An 18147-nucleotide genomic window follows, 5' to 3' on the forward strand; every position below is an offset into this window, starting at 1 on the left:
CTGGGAAAGTGCTTACGTTCAAGGTCCAAACCCCATCCCCACACCTTGTTGCCCAGCTGCGAGTTCCAGGTTGGCTCCTGACTCAGAGGTTGCCTTTGTCTTTCTCAAAATAGTTCTGCTCTTAGTGTTCCATAGATGCTATTTCTTTTTTAAAATTAATTCCTTCCAAGTTTCCCAATATATTGGCTATATATATGTATGCATGTGTGTCCACACATGTATTTAATTACATAGGTGAAATATACCTCTAGATTGTGAAAATATGGGTGATTTTTATTTCCGGTTTTCTTCTGTAATGGTGGTTTAGTCACTAAGTTGTGTCTGACTCTTGTGACCCTGTGGACTATAGCCCACCCGACTCCTCTGTGCATGGGATTTCCCAGGCAAGCATACTGGAGTGGGTTGCCATTTCCTTCTCCAGGGAATCTTCTTGACCCAGGGATCAAACCCCAGTCTCCTGCATTGCTTTTATAAATATTTCATATTTCCTTGTGGTACAAATGTGGTTCAAAAGTATGGCTACTTTTGAAACCATAACTTTTTTCCCAACAAGCACTGTTTTTTTTTAATTATAAATAAAAATGAATAAGACCTACATTTTCAAGAAAATAACCATGATACCTTATAAAAATAACAACATCGGAGACATCATGGGATGCCAGGAGACAAAAGAAAAGATCTGAGTGGGCTTCCTGGAGAAGCAATAAAGATGCGTTACCCAAGCAGGTGGAGGCAATGGGAGACAGTCTTGGAGGTCTGGGTTGGAACATCTGTTCAAGGGTCATATGGATAAGACTTCCCAGGAAGCATGTACAGTATGAGAATGGGGGCCCCTGGAGAAGGGGCAGAAGAGGAGCCCATGAAGGAGGTTTTCATTCAGTCAACAAGTAGTGACTGAGGGCCCATTATCTACCAGGCCCTTAGGCTTTATAAGTGATCCAGACAGACAAAGCACCCTGTCCTCACAAGGCTTACATTTCAGCATGGAATATGGATAATAAACTGTGAGCATATTGTGCAAGTAAACTGCATGGTATACTAGAAAGTGGCAGTGTTATGGAAAGAAGAAGAAAAGAGTTGGCTGAGTGGGTGGAGAGAGCCTGGGGGAGGGAGGAGGTGGTTTGTGGTACTAAGTGGGGTAGGTCAGCACAGGCCTCATTGAGGAAGTAACATCTAATGAAGAACTGCAAGGAGGTGACATCTACAGTAAGGCTGTTCCAGGCCAATCAACAGCCAGAGGCAAGGAGATGGAGGTAGGGGAGAAAGGAAGAGGGAAAAATAAAGGAAACACAGGACAAAGAGATTGGTCAGCAAATCTCTTATGGACACACTCAGGACAAAGTTTCAGTTACGTAAATGCCCCAGAATATGAAAAAAAACCTATTACTCTCATTTTATTTTTATTATTTTTTTTGAATATTCATTTAGTTGGCTATACTGGATCTTAATTGCAGGATGCAAGATCTTTAGTTGTGGCATGTGGGCTCTAATTCCCTGACCAGGGATCAAATCTGGGCCCCCTGCGTGGGCAGTATGGAGTCTTAGCCACTGGACCACCAGGGAAGTCCCTCATCTGACTTTAACATGAGGGACAAAGAGGTAAACAAGTGGTTTTATAAAAAGAGGAAGAAATGCAATAAATTTTCAACTAGATTCCAAGGGACATCTGAGATGCTGAATAAAATTTTTTTCTCTATGAGCAGAACCTCCTGCCATTTTAGAAGGTATTAAGATGTTAAGAATAACCATCAACATTTTTTAATATCTCTGGAACAGTGTATAGAGCAAATTTTTATGTCTTATCTCATTCGGTCATCACGATAACCCAGGAAAGAATGTCATCACTGTCTCATTTTATAGATGAGGAAATTGAATCCATGAGAGATAATGTGACATAAATGGCATGTGACTCCCTCGAGTCTGAGCCTGTCTCCTGTCTCTCAACCTCATCTCTCAAGCCTATAATCTTTCAGTTATAACAAGGGAAATAGTTGAGGGCATATCAGTTTATATTTTGAGTACAGTGTTAATATGTGCTCAATCAATGTTTGTCTACTAAAAATTTTACATGACAGTTTTAAAAGAAAAGGCCAGTTTCTCTGGTTGCTGTGATGAGGATGTCTGAAGTGGCAGGTCAAAGAGTCCAGTTCAGAGGTATCAAAGGGTGGGGGGTTGTCCAGAGCAGGACAGTAGCCCAAAGGGAACTAAGGAACAGAGGCCAAAGGGAGGAGGAAGACTTGGCAGAAGGCATGGAAAGTAGAGGAGGAAGCAGGAATGAAGGGGTGCTCAGAAACTTCCTAACAGTTCCCCTGGGCTTTGGCAACTATGAGGAAGCTGGCTGTAGGTGTGAGGGGAGGGAGACAACCTCATGAATGCCAAACTGCAAGGGGCTGTCGAGGTGCTGAAGAGGGAAGAAATGAATGAAGGCCTTTGAAGCAGCATATGAGGAAAGCTGGGACACCCACACCTAGGAAGGCCAAGGCCAAGACAGGCACTTCACTTACTTACCTCAGGGAGTGCTATGGACTGAATGTCTGTTTCCACCCACCAAATTTCACAGATTGAAATCCTAACCTCTAATGTGACAGTACTAGGAGGTGGGGCCTTCAAAAGGAGATCAGATGAGGGTGGAGCCCTTATGCATGGGATAAGTGCCCTCATAAGAGGGGCCCCGAGATCCCTCTTTATCTCTCTTTACGCCATGTGAGGACACAGCGAGATGGCGGCCATCTGGAAGCTAGGGATTGGCCCCTCACCAGACACCGAATCTGCCAGCACCTTGATTTTGGACTTGCGAGCCTCCAGAACTGTGAGAAAGAAATACTGTTTAAACTGCTTAGTCGGTGGCATATTTGTTATAGCAGCCCGAACAGACTAAGACAGGGAGGCTGAGTCAATTGCTAAGGTATCCAAGCACAGTGGTTAAAATCCCTGGCCTTGGAGTCAGAGATCTGGGCTGTACTTCGTGATCGGTGCCCACGCAGAGCTCCTGGCCATGTGTCCATGTCCTCATCTATGGAGTGAAGACAGTATTACCTCACAGGACAGCCACAAGGATTCCATGGGGTGGCTCCCGAGGGCAGCGGAGTGCTTGGCACAGAGTGAACACTCAGTAAATATGCTCATTATTAAGGTTACACACCCTGCAGAGGGCAAAGAAGGGGGAAGACTGACCTGGGCAGACCTCTGTCTGGGAGAAAGTACGAATGATGGGCCTAAATTTTCACAACTGCATGTCCGTTGCTGGATCTTGCTTCTAAGGCATTTACTCCCTGTCTTGGTCCCCTTGGGCTTCTATAACACGATTCCACACAGTGGACGGCTTATAAACACAGATACTGATATCCGACAGTTCTGGAGGCTGAACGTCCAAGATCAAGCCACTGGCAGGTTCAGGTCTGGTGAGACCCCTCTTTCTGGTTCACTGACAGCAGAGTTTTGCTGTGTCCTTGCATGGCAGAACGGGCCAGGGAGCTCTCTTGGGCTTCTTTTATAAGAGCACTAATCCTGGTCATAAGGGCCCTGCCCTCATGAGCTGATCAAGTTCCCAAAGTCCCCACCTCCTAATAACAACACCTTGGGGGTTAGGTTTTAACATACAAATGGGGGAGGGGGCACAAACACTCAGACCACAGCAGTCCCTCACGCACGCACTCACCTGGTCACTCACTTCTATAACACCATGAAGGGCCTGCTCTGTGCCAGCCATGAGGGGCTTGCTGTGCCAAAGGGCTCTGTATCTGGCCTGGGGTGTGGGAGGGTACAATTACCCCATGAGGGGCTTGAATGATAGTGCAGAGACCTAACACAGTAAGTCCCCTCTTGTGGGAACTCCAAATGCCATTTCTGTATAAGTCAGGTTATCAGAAAATAGCCACCATGGACCACAGTATCCCACTCCCCACAGAAATGCATTCCCTGTTATTTAATGTTTTGCCTCATGCCTTTGGGAAGGGATGGTGGGAACATCCTTTTGAAGACCATGTCTGTATCTTTTGCAAAACCACAGAAAAAAATATCATTTGCCCACGTCCCTTATTTAAAGACTTGTGAGATTCATTTCTCCTTGAATTCAGGATCTAAAGTGTTGGCTTCCTAGAGGCACTCGTCTACTTGCTCCCTTTTAGTGAACCCTGAGCACAGTTTGCCTCTTGATAGAGCCGGTGCAGTGATCAGTTGCTGTAGGTGTCTAGCATGTGGTACATCTCTCATCAATTCTTAATTATTTTTAGTTCCCTTCCTCCCCACCCACCTGTCCCCTTCTTCCTGTCCACAAGATCTGCTGAGCACCTGCTATAAAGCAAGCACCAGGCTAGGACACAGTGCTGCCCTCTTAGAGAGTACAGTTCAGCTTATTCTAGTTTTATCACTCAAATTTGTTCAAGTCCTGTGTGAAATTTTAAGCTGGCTTTTAGTCATATACAATAAGCAACAGCAATTTTCAGAAGTGTCTAAGTCACAGTGAAAAGTGAAAGTGAAAGTTGCTCAGTCGTGTTGGACTATTTGCAATCCCATAGACTAAATAGTCCATGGAATCTCTAGGCCAGAATACTGGAGTGTGTAGCCTTTCCCTTCTCCAGAGGAATCTTCCCAACCCAGGGATTGAGCTCAGGTCTCCCACACTGCAGGTGGATTCTTTACCAGCTGAATCACTAGGGTAACCCCACCAAACACATGGGATCTCTTTCTCTAAGGTGGTCTCTAAAATACAGACCAACTCTCTGTCACACAGGAGGGTCCTAAGATGTTTCAGTCTAAAGGCAGGGGGATGGCCACAGTGACCTCTTGTCTCCCCAAAATTTCATATGTTGAAGGCTCCAGTGTCTCAGAATGTGATTGTGTTTGTTGATAGGGCCTTTAGAAAGGTAAATAAGGTAAAATGAGGTCATATAAGTAGACTCTAATCCAACATGCGGAGGATGAGATGGTTAGACAGCATCACTGACTCAATGGACATGAACTTGAGCAAACACCGGGAGATAGTGGAGGACAGAGAAGCCAGGCACACTGCAGTCCATGGGGTCACAAAGAGTCCGACATGACGTGGGGACCGAACAACAACACTATCCAGTACGACTGGTGTCCTTATGTGAGGCGATTAGGACACAGACACCAAGGGAAGACCATGTGAGGACACAGTGAAAAGGCTGCCATCTCTATGCCAAGGAGAGAGGTCTCAAAAGAAACCAATTCTGCCGATGACCTTGATCTTAGAGCTCCAGCCTAAGAACTGTAATTTTTGCTGTTTAAGCCACCCAGCCTGTGACACTTTGTTTGGGCAGCCTGAGCCAGCTAACAGCCCATTTGCTGGGCTGCAGCAGCCCTGCATTGCTGTACCCTAGCTTGTTCTGTTTTCTGCAGTAGCCAAGGCTGCAGAGAGCTCAGATGCAAAGCTTAGTTTCTGAGCACTGATCAGGAGGCTGTGTTTATATTTATCCTGCTAACTGCAGGGGACTGTTTCTACCCACGGCAATAACCTCCTGGGGGATCTGAGGGCAGCCAAGGAAACAGCTGCCTCCGTCAGGCCCGCTGGGTCCCTCCAGCAGGGCCCACACACTCAGGCCCCACGCTTCTGAGCTGCCTCCTCCCTTCAGGCTGTCTCTGATGCCTGGCTCTCCTAGCCCCTACACCAGGCTCGGGCTCCCGGGCCAGAGCTAGTCTACCTGGCACCCATGTGAATTGTGAGGATGCAGACTGCTTCTCACAACCTCTCCAGAACGTTCCCAGACCAAAGACTGGTGCCTTTGCAAGCAAGTCACGATGCTAATCTCACTTAGAATCTTCTGATCTGCAGTCAGGTGAGTTACCCATTGCACCAGCCTCACTTAGACTCAACACAATACCAGGTACTTAGTAGGTACTCAATGAACAGAATAAGAAGGGTTCGTTTATTTTTTTCTCTTCATAAACTGCAGTGCCTTTGCCACCTGTTCTCCTGAGAGCCCTGAGGGGTGGTCTCTTGGGAGAGGGTCCCAGCAACCCTGGGCTCTTCTGGGGTCCTGCAACCTGCCAGGAGCCTACAGGAGGTTTCTGTTGGACCCCTGGCCACACTGCACAGGTGCTTGTTTTATCTGCAAGAACTGGGACCACTGAGACCCACTGCTGCACTGGGACCCTTGAGATCTTCAGGGGGAGTGTAAGGTGAGAGCACCGAAGTCAGAGGGACGCTGCTGCTGCTGCAGAAAATCTGAGCTTACAGGAAGCCAGGGCACCACAGGGACACGTAAGAAAAGACAGGGAGGAGCTGATGGGTTTTCAGTGCTGGCTATGGAAACACTTTTTCTGGTGGATAAGTACATGGGTCAGTCTACATGACATGTGAATGTGTGCTCTTTAAAGGAATTATTTGAGATGGGAACTTTACTTGAGCAGAGGTGTCCCTGGAATTATGAAAAGAAGATCTGCCAGGGCCTCATCACCACCACAAATAGTCACAACCCCTCCATAAGAGCACAGATGACAACCTCTTTTTTTTTTTTTTTTTAAGTTCCTATCACTGCACTGTGTCATTTTCGTTACGAGTCTTCTGTGGGGTTTATGGTTTTAGAGGTCATCTTCACAGAATTTATGTACCTTTTCCCCTAAGCATCCATGATTGGGGGACTACTATCCAGTTTTTAGATGCACAATCTGAGGCTCAGAAAGGCCTGGTCTAAGGCAAGTAAGTGGTGGAGGTGGTGTCAGAATTCGGCTCAGTGACCCCATGGTGGGTGGCTCTCCTTGCAGGCTTGTGACTATCTGGGGCTTTCAGAGCAGAAACCTGTAGGAAGCTCAGCTGGCCCACTGGGTACACCTGCCCCTGGCTGGACAGATACCCCACAAGGCAATGGGGTGTATTCCCCCCAGGTGTGTGCCCTGTTGGCTCTTTGGGAGAAAGGATGGTCAGGAGGTTCTGGACACTGCCCCTGGACTGGTCTTCTGGAAGCTGGGCTCAAGTGCGGAATGGCTCATCTTTCCTCTTCCCCTGCTGCTGTGGTTCTGGGGATCAGAAGAAGAATGTTCAACACTTCTTTTCCTAACTGGAGGATAATTGTTTTACAGTGTTGTGTTGATTCCTGCTATACAACAACACAAATCAGCCAGAAGTGCATATATCTCCCCTCCCTCTTGAGCCTCTCTCTCAGCCACCCCCCACCCTACCTCTCTAGGTTGTCACAGAGCACAGGCCGGGTTCCCTGTGTTGTATAGCAACTTCCTGCTAGGTATCTATGTTATACATGGTAATGTATATTTGCAATGCTACCCTCTCAATTTGTCCCTCCCTCTCTTCCCCCCTGATGTGTCCACAAATCCACATTCTACGTCTGTGTCTCTATTTTTATCCTGCGAATAGTTTCATCAGTACTATTTTTCTAGATTCCATATATATGCCTTAATATATGATATTTGTTTTCCTCTTTCAAAGCCTATTTCCCATCCCTCTGCCAAGAAGTGCAGCATCATCCACCAGCTTCAGTTCTCATAGCTCTTGTGCCACTGATGGGAGCAGGGCATAGATTGTTTTCATAAAGGAGCCTCCTGGGAGCAGGCTCCCCCAGATGTGGTGTGGAGTCCCCAGGGTCTGCTCCTGGTGGCAGCAAAAGGCCAAGAAACATTCGTGACACCACCAATTTTACCTCTTTTTTTCAGACTGAGTCCTCTGTCTCAGAGGAGATAGACCTTGACCCTGATGTCGGACACACAGATATGCCTGAACCCCATCTTTGTTGCCTGACCCCTCCTCCTCTCCCTCGACACATACATGGCATCTCGGGGATAACACAGGCCAAAGGAATTCTCATCATATCAGTTCTCAGCTGGTCTCAGCCTGTCCCTCAAGGCCACATAGCTCAGGGAAGCCCCGCATCTCTGTATCAGCTCTCAAAGGCAGGGCTTGATTACGGACAGCAGCACCTAGGAAAGCCTTTGTTTTTCACACCCTACCTCCCCAGGCCCTAGAGATGGCTAGCCCCATTGTTCTCTGTGCTCTTACTAAAACACACCACTCCCGTGTACTTTCCTGTTTGAGTAACTCATAGATTGCAAAAACTATAATTTCCTGGGATCTGTTTTAAATGCCCTTTGCTGGCAGACGTGGGCTCGGCATGAGTTCTCTGTAATTTTCCAGCCTCCTAATGCCACCCCTGTAGCTAACATGTACCATGCACCAAACATAACCCACCTTCTTTCCACCCACCAGACAACCCAATTACTCACTCAGAGAGTCTTCAGCAGTGCCATCCTGAGGGTCCCCGGCTAGGTTGTGGAGGGAGGGGATGTAATCATGCTTCTGACAAACTATAGCTCATCCTCTCCAAGGAATACTATGTGTCCAATAACAGGAATGCTTGAAAAGTTTATTCCTACATTATATGCACACACAACTCAGTTGTGTCTGACTTTTAATGACCCTGTGGATTGTAGCCTGCCAGGCTCCTCTGTCCATGGGATTTCCCAGGCAAGAATACTGGAGTGGGTTGCCATTACCTTCTTCAGGGGATCTTCCTGACCCAGGGATCAAACCTGCCTCTCCTGAATTGGCAGGCTGGTTCTTTACCAACTGAGCCATCAGGGAAGTCACTATATATCAGTATATAAAAAGCAGGACCCCCAATTTTTTTCAGGACCCCAAATCTTTGTCCAGAAAAAAAAAGACTTGTAGTGATTCTATTTTATGGTGAAAATGTGAGGATTTTTTCAAGAGTTCCAATTGGCATATATTATTTTAATGAATTATAGACAACTCACTTTGTCATAATTTTTTAAAGTCAAGGTCCAACAGCATGGTGGGGTAGGAAGTCACACATCTGTGAATAGATAAGGCCGTGAGGGGTCAGGGGTGGGTGGTCAGATGACCACAGGCAGAAGCTAAGAAAGAGGGTCATGAAGCCTGCATTATCAGGGTGGGCTCTGCAGAGGAAGTGGATGTTGCATGGCATGGATTAGGGGGAAGTACAGGGGGATGAATAGGGGAAGGTATTCTGGGCAGAGGTAACATAATGAGGACCTGGAAGTACATGGTATCTGGTCTAGTTTGGCTAGAGCTGAGGGTGCAGCAAGGAGAACCTTAACCCCTCTCGGGGTTGGAGGGACTGGGCCCAGTTTGTAGAGCCTTGAAACTAAAGGAGGTTCCCTGGAGGAAACCAGGGAGGCTGCCACCAGAGAACGGGCCCTTTGGGAGGCTCGGATACCTGTCGATGTCTTTCCCCAATTCAGTCACTTATTAAGTATCCTTTATATCTCTAAATTCCTCATCATTCAAGGAGCACCAACTTTGCCATCCAGGGGGGTAGGGTGGGAGGTGGGTGAAATGGCAGAAGCCGCAGGGCCACCTGGCTTAGAATCTCAGTTCTGTCACTCACTGGCTCTTTGATCTGAGAAAGCCATTGAACTTCTCTTTGCCTTGGTTTCCTCATCTGAAAAGTGAGGGTATGAATGGTACCCACTTCCACAGCAGGTGATGAGGATTGTGTAAGATAAAGTGTGGGAAACACTTAGCATGGGGCTTTGAAATGTTGACCATTTGTACTATTAGAGAACAAAGAACAGAGTTTCTAAAGATAGGGTATAAGGAAGGATAGAGAAGAGAAAGGTGGGAGAATGAGTAAAAAAAAACCCAGACTGAATTTCTCTAAGCTCCTTTTGTTTTCTTTGGGGAAATAATTTGTTCAGGAGGCCAGCCCACATTTTCTGTGTGCTCTTTTGGGGGGAGGAATCCACTTGACAGAAAGAGAAAGGGATAACTATGGACCAGACCAGATAGGGAAAAGCTATAAAGGTAGCAGCACTTGAGGGTTCCAGGAACAGCCCCTCCCCTCATTCAAAAACCTCCAATGGCTTCCCAGGGCCTAGAACCATGGGGCCCAGTCACCCGGCTTGGACACCTATGACTGCAGTTATTGCAAAGGCAGCTTAGCTGTCATAAGTTTCTCCTACATTTGTGCTATTGGTTTCCAAACATATTAAATGATTTTATGATGGTGAAAAGATGCATTTAAAACTGGTATTGAGTGCTCGCTTCGGCAGCACATATACTAAAATTGGAACGATACAGAGAAGATTAGCATGGCCCCTGCGCAAGGATGACACGCAAATTCGTGAAGTGTTCCATATTTTTGTACGTTTCCCCAATAAAGTCTTTTAGAAGCCAAAAAAAAAACCAAAAAACTGGTATTGAATTAGTTCAGAGGACTTTGTGTGTCAGCATGTATTTTCCCTATTGAAAGTGTAGTCACTCAATTGTGTCCGACTCTTTGTGACCCCATGTACTGTAGCCCGCCAGGCTACTCTGTCCATGGAATCTTGCAGGCAAGAATACTGGAGTGGGTTGCCATTTCCTTTTCCAGGGGATCTTCCCAACCCAGGGATTGAATCTGGGTCTCCTGCCTTGCAGGCAGATTCCTTACCATCCGAACCACTAGGGAAGCCCATTTTCCCTATTAATGAATAGATATTGGAAGTGTATGTGACTTCTGTCAGACGGGTTCTGTAAAAATATCTCTAGCTTTTAAAGTGGTCCTCACACTTAAAAAGCATGGCAGACTTCTGATTTAAAATGATCATCTCATCACCTGATCTTATCTACTTTCCCTCCTAAGAATCTCTTAAAACAAAGGTAAAGGGATATAAAGGCTCAAACTCTGAGAAGGGGCAGAGAGATTTCCTGTGGATGAGGAATTTCAACAGACTTCAGAAAGGTGACCAGCAGGAGAGAGGGGTGACTGGCGAAGGCAGGTGCTGCTCAGAGAGGACGACAGCCAAGGAGGGGAGGAAGATGAACCGTCCCATAGAGCCCTGGGGAGACGTGGGTCTGGGCAACACCACACAGATAACACTGGCTGCTCACCCGCTGACCTAAAGAGACGCCTGAGTCCACCTGCCCCACCTGTGCCCGCTGAGCTACCGGCCAGAGTTGATTCTAATTCCTAAATGTGAGTGCGCAGCCACAGTTCGGACATCTGAGATAAGCCTGGGACCTCTCCCTCTAGCTCAGTCCCACCTTTATCTTCTAGACCACTAAGGCTTTGTCTTCAGATCACTTCTCTTCTGGGTATCAACGAGCACACTGTAGGACCGTGGCTGTATGTTGAAATTACCTGAGGAATTTAACAAAATATGAATTTCTAAGTCCCACCCCTGGGGAGGATGATGCAGTTGGATTGGCTGTGGAGGGTGGGGTGGGGGGAGGGGTATCAAGACTTTCAAAAATTCCCGAGGTAATTTTTTTAAATGTGTTTCTTTTGTCTGCACTGGGCCTTTGTTGCTGCACTCAGACTTCCTCTAGTTGTTAGGGGTAGGGGTTACCACCCCCTGCGAGTAGGGGTTCCTCTCTGTTGCAGGGTGCAGGCTTCTCATTGTGGTGGCTTCCCTTGTTGCGGAGTATGGGCTCTAGGAGCACATGGGCTCAGCAGTTGTGGCCCACGGGCTGAGTTGCTCCATGGCGTGTGGAATCTTGTCAGACCAGGGATTGAACCCGTGTCCCAGATGGATTCTTATCCATCGTACCACCAGGGAAGTCCTCCCCAGATCATTTTAATATGCAGTCAGGGTTGAGAACACTGTCCGTGTTGATATTTGATAGGGCTTTAAATAATACTATAGAAGAGTGGTTCTCATCCCTGCCTGTACACTGGAATCATCGGGTGAACTTCTAAAAGTACCAATTCCCAGGCCTGATCCCCGTGATTCTGACTGAATTGGCCTAAGGTCAGGTCTGAATATTGATTTTTTTTTTAAGTTTCTTAAGTGATTTAAAAAAATGTTTATTTATTTGGCCATGCCAGGTCTTAATTGTGGCATGTGGGATCTTTGATCTTTCTTTGTGGCATGCAGGATCTTTAGTTGCAAAATGCAAACTCTTTGTTGCAGCATGTAGGATCTAGTTCCCTGACCAGGGATGGAACCTGAGGCCTTCTGTAATTGGGAGCCTGGAGTCTTAGCCACTGGACAACCAGGGAAGCCCCTTAAGTGATGTTAATATTGCTGCAGACAGGGTTAAGAACCAGTGGTCCATAGACTCACAAGTTCTAAATCTGCATCTTGGTTCCAACTGCCTGACTGACATCCAGTTTGAAGTCAAGAGACATCTCAAAATAAATATTTTGAGAACTGAGCTCTTTATTTTCTCTCCCAGCCACCCTCTCCTTCGTTCTATTAAATCTTTCCTTATCTCAGTAAATGACAAGTCCATCCTTCCAGTTGTTCAGTTCAAAAATCTTAGAGTCCTTTCTGATTCTTTCCTTTATCTCATACTCTATATCTGATCCATGAGCAAATCTACCTTCAAAATAGATCCAGAATCTAACCACTGGCTTTTGCTTCAGGCCATGAGGGAATAACTGGATCCATATTTCTTTCCCAACATAAACCACTAAGAAACTGGACAAAATTTATGAAGTAATTATTTTCAGGCCCTGGAAGACAGGTAAGTACAAGATTATGGTCCCTGAGAGAGGGAAACAAACAGGGTGAAACCTTTGATTGCCCTGGTTTTCTGCCTGGATGCAGTTTGCAGATAGCAGTAGAAGGAATAGGGATCCAGAACCTAGCGGTCTCAGTGAAGGACAAAGCAGCTTCAAAAAAATGGCAGACTTAAAAAAAAAAAAGGCAGACTTACAGGGTAGCAGACCAGAGAGGAAGAACTACCAAGAGAAGGCGCTTCAGAAATCTGTGGGGTTCCCCTGAGTCTTTGGCTGAATAACAGTCGGTGCAGGTATAGGGTGAAGCTCCTCAAGACCAAGATGGGGCGGGGGTGGTGGTGAACAACTTCCAGGAAAGAACAGTTGCCAGAGAGCTGTAAGCCAAATAATTCCCAGAGCTCTCATAGAGCCAGGAATCACCTGAGTTCCCATCAGTTAGGGTGAAGAGGTTTCAAAAAACACACGAGGAATTCCATAGAGCCCTAGAAAGAGTATGCCCTAACACTGTGGCTAAATTAGTCCCAGAGAAAAGGCTCTTTTAGACCTCACTTTTAAAAGCTTAAAAACAAGCTGAGAAAAGATCAAACTTACCCATAAGCAGCTTAACTGTCTGCCATAACAGAGTCTACCCCTGTTAAAAGGAGGACAGCATAATCAACCATCAAAAACGTAAAGCTCACAATATTCTGGTCTCTAATAAAAAAGGATCAGAAAAAAAATAAAAAAATAAAAAAGGATCAGACATACAAAGAAGAAGGAACATGTAATCCACAAAGAGAAAAACCTGTTAACATAAACAGACCCAAGAGTGGCAGAGATTAGGGAATGAGCAAAGACATTTAAACAGCCATTATTAACATATTGAATATGCTCAAAATTTGAAGGAAAAGATGAACTTAATGAGGAGAGAAATGGGAAAAAAATGGAAAAGAACTAAGCAGAATTTCTAGAGATAAAGAATATAATATTTGAAAGAAAATTTCCACTGGATAGAATTAATACTGGGTTAGACACTGCAGAAAAAAAGACTTAACTTGGACATAGCAATAAAAACTATCCAAAATGAAGCAGTGAGAAGAAAAAAGAAAGACTGAAAAAAAAACAAAAAAGAAAGCAAGAGCCTCAGTTACCTGTGAAACCGTATCAGGTAGTCTAATAAATGTGTAATTGGAGTCCAAAAAAGAGATAATGGGAGTAAAAAAAGACTATTTGACAAATTTTGGTCAAAAAATTTTCAAAGTTAACAAGACTTATAAACACACAGATCCAAGAAGTTTAATAAGCCAACAGTAGGATAAACACATACAGAAAACTATGCTTAGGCACATCAAAATCAAATTGCCAAGGGAATTTTCTGACAGTCCAGTTGATAGGACTCCATACTTCCACTGCAGGGGCCATGGGTTTGGGGAATCCTTGGCCGGGGAATTAACATTGCACAAGCTGTGTGGCCAAATAAGTAAGTGAACAATTTTAAAAAGTCAAATTGCTGAAAATCAAGAATGAAGAGAAAATCTTAAAAACAGCCAGAGGGGAAAAGGGCACATTACATAAACATAAACAAAGAGAAAAATCACAGACTTCTTGTCAGAAACTATGCAAGTGAAGAAACAACCTTCTAAATGCTGAAATTAAAAAAACAAAAAACAAAACAGCCCTTCAACCTAGATTTCTATGTTGTTGCTGTTGTTCAGTCGCTCAGTCGTGTCTGCAGAGAAGGTGATGGCACCCCACTCCAGTACTCTTGTCTGGAAAATCCCATGGATGGAGCAGCCTGGTGGGCTGCAGTCCATGGGGTCGCTAAGAGTCAGACACGACTGAGCGACTTCACTTTCACTTTTCACCTTCATGCATTGGAGAAGGAAATGGCAACCCACTCCAGTGTTCTTGCCTGGAGAATCCCAGGGACAGGGGAGCCTGGTGGGCTACTATCTATGGGGTCGCACAGAGTTGGACACGACTGAAGTGACTTAGCAGCAGCAGCAGTTGTGTCTGACTCTTTGCAACCCCATGAACTGCAGCACACCAGGCTTCCCTGTCCATCACCAACTCCTGGAGTTTGCTCAAACTCATGTCCATCGAGTCGGTGATGCCATCCAGCCACCTCATCCTCTGTCGTCCCCTTCTCCTCCCGCCTTCGATCTTTCCCAGCATCAGGGTCTTTTCAAATGAGTCAGTTCTTCACATTAGGTGGCCAAAGTATTGGAGTTTCAGCATCAGTCCTTCCAATGAATATTCAGGACTGATTTCCTTTAGGATGAACTTGTTGGGTCTCCTTGCAGTCCAAGGGACTCTCAAGAGTTTTCTCCAACACCACAGTTCAAAAGCATCAATTCTTCAGTGCTCAGCTTCCTTTATAGTCCAACTCTCACATCCATACATGACTACTGAAAAAACCATAGCTTTGACTGGATGGACCTTTGTTGGCAAAGTAATATCTCTGCTTTTTAATATGCTGTCTAGGTTGGTCATAGCTTTTCTTCCAAGGAGCAAGTGTCTTTTAATTTCATGGCTGCAGTCACCATCTGCAGTGATTCTGGAGCCCAAGAAAATAAAGTCTCTCACTGTTTCCACTGTTCCCCATCTATTTGCCATGAAGTGATGGGACCAGATGCCATGATCTTAGTTTTCTGAATGTTGAGTTTTAAGCCAAGTTTTTCACTCTCATCTTTCACCTTCATCAAGAGGCTCTTCAGTTCTTCTTCACTTTCTGCCATAAGGGTGGTGTCATCTGCATATCTGAGGTTATTGATATTTCTCTCAGCAATCTTGAATCCAGCTTGTGCTTCTTCCAACCCGGCATTTTGCATGATGTACTTTGCATGTAAGTTAAATAAGCAGGGTGACAATATACAGCCTTGAGGTACTCCTTTCCCAATTTGGAACCAGTCCATTGTTCCATGTCCAGTTCTAACTGTTGCTTCTTGACCTGCACACAGATTTCTCAGGAGGCAGGTAAGGTGGTCTGTTATTTCCATCTCTTGAAGAATTTTCCAGTTTGTTGTGATCCACACAGTCAAAGGCTTTGGCATAGTCTATAAAGCAGAAGTAGATGTTTTTCTGGAACTCTCTTGCTTTATCAATGATCCAACAGATGTTGGCAATTTGATCTCTGGTTCCTCTGCTTTTTAAATCAAGCTTGAACATCTGGAAGTTCACAGTTCATGTACTGTTGAAGCCTGGCTTGGAGAATTTTGAGCATTACTTTGCTAGTGTGTGATCCATACATGACATGCATCCATATATGACTACTGAAAAAAACCACAGCTTTGACTATACGAACCTTTGTCAGCAAAGTAATGTCTTTGCTTTTTAATACACTGTCTAGGTTTGTCATAGCTTTTCTTCCAAGGAGCAAGCATCTTTTAATTTCATGGCTGCAGTTACTATCCACAGTGATTTTGGAGCCCAAGAAAATAAGTATAGATTTCTTACTTAGTGAATATATCTCTTCTGAAAGATCTAATCATTTTCTCTGACACTGCCCATCACACTCTTATCCAAGTCACCATCATCTCTGGAATACTTCAAAAGCCTCCTAACTAGTTTCCATGCTTCTACATTTGGTCCCCTATGCCTATAAACTCATTGCACTCCTCTTCTCACAACCCTCTAAAGGCTCTCATTTTACTTAGAGTAAAATCTCAAGGCCTTGCCATGGACCATAGACCCTGCATGGTTTAGTCCTTGGCTATTGGCTCAGATGGTAAAGAGTCTGCCTGCAGTGCAGGAGACCCAGGTTCAATCCCTGGGTCGGGAAGATCCCCTGGAGAAAGAAATGGCAACCTACTTCAGTATTCTTGGCTGGAGAATTCCATGGACAGAGGAGCCTAGTGGACTACAGTCCATGGGATCACAAAGAGTTGGATACAACTGAGTGACTAACACACATACACTTTGCTCTGAGTTCACATTCTAACATTCTCCCACTTGACCCTTCTTCAAACAGTCCTCCAGGCTCACTGGTTTCCTTGCTGCTTCTCCAACAAACCATGCAAACTCCTACTTAAGGACCTTGACACTTGCTGGAATAATCTTCCTCCAAGTAGCCACATGGCTTGCTCCCTTGCTTCACTCCATGTCTTTCCTCAAGGGTCATGTCATCAGAGACCCTTTTAGATTACCCTATGCAAAAAAGCACCCCCACTCCCATCACTCTTCATTCTGTTACCTTATTCTTTTAATAGCATTTATCACTGTCTGCCTTTTACTTATTTGTTGACTGACTGCCTCCTCCAACTAGAATGTTAGCTCCACACAGCGGGGACTTTGTTTGCTTACTCACTGATGTACACAGAATGTGAAATCAGTAACACACGTGTATGCGTCTCTACCTCAAGTTTGTTCTGGACTCCTTGATACATAAAAACATTTTGGTGCCAGTTCTGGGTAAGACAGGTCATTGGTTGAAAGTTCAACTCTAACCACAGGCTTCCCTGTGCATAGCTCAGAAGGGCTGGGAGGAGCTCTAAATGACATGTGTGCCACTTCAGTGGCACCCCTCGGGGGTTGGAAACACTAGGAAAATTACAAGGGAGAACAGCCAGGGCCGTGCAGATGCTGGCTCATTCGATCACGTTATACTGAGAACTGGGCCCCTCTCTGCAGGGTCTGCATCAGCTCTTTCCTCTTCCTCAGCCCTGGGGAGAGGAGAGGGTCAGGAGCTAGGACAGAATTAATCAGAGTACTCAGCTCCGAGTTGAAGTTAGAGTGCCCTTCAGCTGTAAACAGCTATAAAAGAAGAAGAAATTTTATGGAAAAACATTTAAAAAGATATAAACCAAGGATTTAGAAGAAGGTGAAGGTGATTCTGACAAAGATGTCATGAATTAAGGTCATTGCTACACACCAACTTCCTTTGCATTCAGGCCATCCTCCCTCCGTGCCTTTCTCACCTGCTGGGCACAGAAGCTGCCCTCAGCAGTCTCTGAGCAGTGGTTGGGGGTGGGGAGGGCTGCCCTGCTGAATTCTGCTTTGGAGGAGGGGCTTTCTCATCCAGACTCAGCCTGACTTCACTCTCTGCCTTCTGTACAGTTGCAGCATCCTCAACTCCCTTCCTCCCATTATTAGACATGCACACAAATCTCCGGATTCATCACAGAGATCCCCAAGCCCGTAGTTAGCCCCTTTCCTTAGATCTTCATGTGTGACTTTGATGTCAAGAAATTAAGGAAGAACCGAGGATGAGAACCAAGATTAGTAAGGGTCATATTGAGTCATGTTGAATGCCAGTTACTAGACCCTGCCATTTGGCTCCTGAGACCATCTCTCATATCTCTCACGCTTCCTCTTCTCCTTTCCAAAGGCCACAGGATCCTCAGCCCTTATCGCTGTCCCCCTCCATTCAAATCACTCTGCACACAAGTATTTAGCATCCTGGTCTGCCACATTAACAGATGAACAACACTTACTGACCTGTTATATGGCCAATTATGTGGGTCCTTCCCACGACCACACAAGAGAGATGTCATTGTGAGAAAGATTTGTGCACAGCTGCTAAGTTGGATGTGCCAAATTCTGCTCTCTGTCCACAGTGCATACACCAGTGGCTGTAAAACAAGAGCTATCATATATCATGAGCCACTTAGAGCTCATGAAGAAATAATACACATTGGCAATCCCTCTGAATGAGTTTGGAATCACATAGCAGTTCAGAGATGAATATTACAAAATCAAGGATTTGCCACCTTAGAGACACATAAGCTCCCAATAAACTGAATGGGACAGCTGGTAGTGGGCTGATTTAAAT

General features: G+C 45.4%; 1 protein-coding gene and 1 non-coding gene across 2 annotated transcripts in view; one reads left to right on the forward strand and one right to left on the reverse strand.

Moving 5' to 3' along the window:
• Positions 1-18147, reverse strand: part of KCNK12 (potassium two pore domain channel subfamily K member 12) — a 52378-nt gene that overhangs the window by 18856 nt on the left and 15375 nt on the right. The window lies entirely within an intron of this gene.
• LOC122442826 lies at positions 9990-10096 on the forward strand. The gene has a single exon (XR_006269800.1). It is a non-coding gene; the product is annotated as a U6 spliceosomal RNA (small nuclear RNA).

Source organism: Cervus canadensis, chromosome 5 (assembly GCF_019320065.1).
Source record: "Cervus canadensis isolate Bull #8, Minnesota chromosome 5, ASM1932006v1, whole genome shotgun sequence".
Classification (NCBI taxonomy): domain Eukaryota; kingdom Metazoa; phylum Chordata; class Mammalia; order Artiodactyla; family Cervidae; genus Cervus; species Cervus canadensis.